Here is a 4,521-nt window from a genome sequence, read left to right on the forward strand (position 1 = left end):
CAAGGAGACGTCCATCTTGTGAGTCTCATGACTTGGCTGCAAGCCTAGGCGCCATCTTGAATCCACGCTGGCAACAAGCCTGGGTGCCATCTCGGTCCAGCCGAGTGGGCCCCGACATCTCCCCCTTTTTGTTTTATTAAAATAAGGCTCGGGATCGTGCCTGTCTTAGGTTGTCGACCCTCAAGGATCATTCTTACCCGTCATTGGGAGAACAATAGCATGATTGTTTCCCTGTCTTAGGTTGAAAGGTCCCGGGGACGATCTTACCCATCACTGACTACCGATCCAGCATACTGAGCCATACATGGGGAGATGAGCCAGCTTCAATGGCTGCCATAGCTTGCACCAATATGCGCTGTTGTTGCAGTGTGCGTTGTCGAGTTCGTCTGATATATCCAACCAGGAAACAGCACACTACCACCAGCAAGAATGCCCAGAATGCCATGCCACCCCAATCTTTTAAGAAACCCAATGTTCCATGTATCAAGTCCATCCATTGTTGTACTGTGGCGACTTCCACACGGGTAGAATTAATTGCAACGATGGACGCTCGAAGCTCAATCATGGTGTGTTCAAATTCACGGCTCCAAGTCCCTAGAAGCATCTTGCTTAATTGCCGAGACAAATTATCTGCATGGGAGAAATTTTGATATTGCACATACGTTATACATAATCCAGATAATTTATGAATACATGGTACCATCGCCATTCTCCCCAGAATGTCAACCTGTTCTTGTAACAGGTCTACTCTTTGATTTACCATTAATATGCCAGCCTTAAATTGTTCATTTACTTGAGTTTGCTGAGCCATGGCAGTAGCCGCATGTGAGGATAGGGCATTCATAGTGGCTGCAGTATTTATAGACATTGCCAAAGTGGCAGCAGCTGTAACTGCTGTAGTCACAGAGGCCACAATTACAGCAATAAGAGCAGAAATTCCAAAATCTCTCTTTTCTCGGTTCAGCAAAACTGGAAGGGAATTTACATCCACTCTTATTGGCCAAGGAACTGCTATAGGCGGTCGCATTACTACTGCCCAAGGGTGCATAGAAGCATTCCAGCAGGAAGTTAGAAAACAGGTATCAATAAAACAACTAGACTATCATTAACTAAGGAACTATTAGAAACAAGCCAAAAAAATGGAGTAGTTACACAAACAGGAGTGGGTCCAAACGGGAGTTGTGGTCCCATTGAACAATTTACTTTGACGCTATCCTCAAAAGTATCGGAAAAATTCTGAGAATAGCTGCAATTTTTTACAGTTCCCCCTAAAATTATAGACATAGCTGTTATATCAGTACAGCCTCCTGCTATCCCACAGAGAAGCCAAATATTAAAAGGATTGGGCAGCTTATACTGTATAGGATTTTGATATGTATAATTATATCCTGCCCAAGTATGATTGCGCATAGTAGATATGCCTGGAGAAAAACTTAAATCATAGCCTGAAGAGGCCCAGACTACCTTAGAGTCTTGGCAATCAGTCCATTTAAATGGCCAGCTACGTGGGCTATAACATTTTGGAGCCCACCGCGGCTGCAAAGGAGCTGTCTTATTTTCTGGATGTTCATATCTAGAAAATGCTAAAGGAGCATATCCTTCTAAAACAATAACATTTCCTATGGGACTGGAATCATTAAATGGCTGAAATTTTCCCATAGTCTGATTATATAACTGCACACATGGATAAGGACTATCATAGGTATCATTCAAAATTTTATTAGCATAAAAACATAAACTGCCACTTAAAGTTATATTAAAAAATGCATAAGGCCTAATTTCTTCATCAAAGGGAATCCAGGGCAAATTTAAGGAACTATTGGTCGTAAAGAACCGAGGAAAAATGGTAGCAGTGGTAGATATAGGTAAAGGAAGAGGGAAAGCAGAAATAATTTCCCAAAGATCTTTTTCACTCACTCCAATGTTGAACATTACCAACAGAGTTAGCCATATCCATTTGTTGCTTGGCATCTTCCATTGGTTCCTGTACATGGCGCACCAATCTTTCAGGAACCCAAATCGGCGAGTCTTTGTCCTGTGGGAAAACACACACCGACCCTCGAGCCCACGTTAGCACTGGATCCGGATCATCCCATGCTCCTGTAAGAATATCTTTCCACATTGCTTGCCCTGCATAGCACTCATGAGGCCTGTAATGTCTTTCTGCTGCTGTTCGTCCATTGGCATCCAAAGTTAAAAAATTTAGAATAAATAATATAAGATTTAGTTTATCTTTTGGTGTGGTCCATTGAGCCCCTATCCCCCCTTTTTGTTTTATTAAAGCAGATTTAATAGTGGCATGGGCTCGTTCTACTATGCCTTGGCCCTGCGGATTATATGGTAATCGATGATTTAATTGTATAGCCATTTGGGCACAAAAATGAGAAAATCTCTGAGAAACATAAGCAGGTCCATTATCAGTTTTAATTTGGTGAGGGATGCCCCAGGCAGCAAAAGCTTGCAGACAATGTGAAATTACATTTTGGGCCTTTTCTCCAGTATGAGCAGAGGCAAAGATAACTCCAGAACATGTATCCACGGAAACATGTACATATTTAAGAGAGCAAAATTCAAGAACATGCGTGACATCCATTTGCCATAGGTGAAGAGGTCGCAAACCTCGAGGATTTACTCCCATAGTAGGCTGTGGCAGTAATGTCAAACAATTTTTTGCATTGCAATACAATGCGTCGAGCTTGTTCTTTAGTGATTTTAAATTTTAGTCTCAGCGTTTGGGAATTTACATGAAATTTATTGTGAAATTCTTGAGCCTGTAAAACTTTGTCTTCATTTGAAAAAATAAGTACAGTTCAAGTATGAAAATCTGCAATAGCATTGCCTTCAGCAAGCGGTCCAGGAAGTCCTGAATGAGCTCATATGTGGGTTGCATAGAAGGAACATTTTCAGTTCCAAATATATTGTTGTAACTTAGCCAATAATAAAAGAATAGTAGATTGTCCCTTAATATGTCCTACACATTCAAGGCTATTAAGTGCCTGTACCACATATAAGCTATCTGAAATTAAATTGAATGGAGTGGAATCATAGAGCATAAATACTTGAATCACTGTCAAAATCTCTACTGCCTGTGCTGATAAATGGGGAAAAAGAAAAGTTTGTGGATCTGAGCCTTCTTTGAATATCACTCCCATACCTCCTTTGGATCCATCTGTAAAAATATTTGGCGCTCCAGCAATCAGTGCAGATCGAGTTATTTTAGGAAAAATAATAGGATGAGCCAAAACAAACCTGAGCCATGGATGTTGTGGATAATGATTATCAAATTGTCCTGTGGCCATTACATGAACAATGGCCCAGTCAGAATTGGTGGCAGCTAGAGTGGCAAGTTGTTCTTTAGTATATGGAGTGATGATAAGATCAGGCTGCATCCCAAATGCAGTCAGAGTTGCCTTTAATGCCTTAATAATTATTTGTGCAACACAGGCTGGATACCATGGCAATACTTTTTTTTTTCAAGGCACACAGGAAATGCCCCTGGGGTGGGTAAAATTTTTTGCCCATGGGCTAACCTTGAGTTTCTTCTGTCTGTCAAACTTTCCCTTCTCAATAAGATACGGCAGCGGACTAGGAGAGGGAGGGGGAGGAGCGGAAGGTTCAGGATGTTTCTTTTTTCTGTTATAAGACACTTGGAACCTGCGCCAAGATTCTAACAAGGCTTCTTCCTCCTTATCTCTTTCTGGTGGAACAGGCCATGTCTCTTGTTCCTCGGAGGAATCGGAGGAGTCGCTTTCAGAGGACTCCTCGTCCCTGTGAGAATCTGCCTGTTGACCTTGCTCTGAAATCTCTTCTTTTGCTTCCTCTAAAGCATTAGAGCCTTCAGCCAGAACTTGACTATACCTTCCTGTTTTATCTGTCAGGCATGCTTTAATTAAACTCCAGATAGCCAATGTCCCAGGTGGGAGAGCCCCTTCGGCATCGGCCTTAAGAAGATCCTGACCGAGACACTTCCATTGAGAAATATTAACATATCCTTCCTCCAAAAACCATGGAGATATCGCTTTAACTGTGCTAAGAAAATTTTCTAAAGTGGCTGCTTTCACTTTCACTCCTCCCTTAGACAGAATGTTACAAAGAGCCTCTTTGAACTTCAAGGTAGCAACCTTAGACCCCATGATAAGTTTTACTTTGTTACAAACTCCTACACCCCTATCTTGCAACACCTGCGAGCTTATCGTCGGAACACTTCCGAGCTTATCGTCGCAATTAACCTGCGAACCTTTGACAGCTGTCCCTCGCTTATCCGCGAGCCTCGCTTATCCGCGAGCCTTATCTTATTTGTCGCTTACCTGCGAACTTTTTTGTTACGTTGTTTTTCTTCCCGGGTTTCGGCGCCACTTATCGTCCCCTAAGACTCCGACCCTCAGGGGCTTAGAGAACGACACAGACACCTCTTCAGCTAAAATATGAATTCTTCTTTAATGGATCCTTTTGTCTCTCAACATGTCTCTTCTAATATGTCTCTTAATATGTCTCTCTTCTCCTTAATGCGTACAGCAAGCA

Source organism: Muscardinus avellanarius, assembly GCF_963383645.1.
Source record: "Muscardinus avellanarius genome assembly, chromosome: X".
In the NCBI taxonomy this organism is placed as follows: domain Eukaryota; kingdom Metazoa; phylum Chordata; class Mammalia; order Rodentia; family Gliridae; genus Muscardinus; species Muscardinus avellanarius.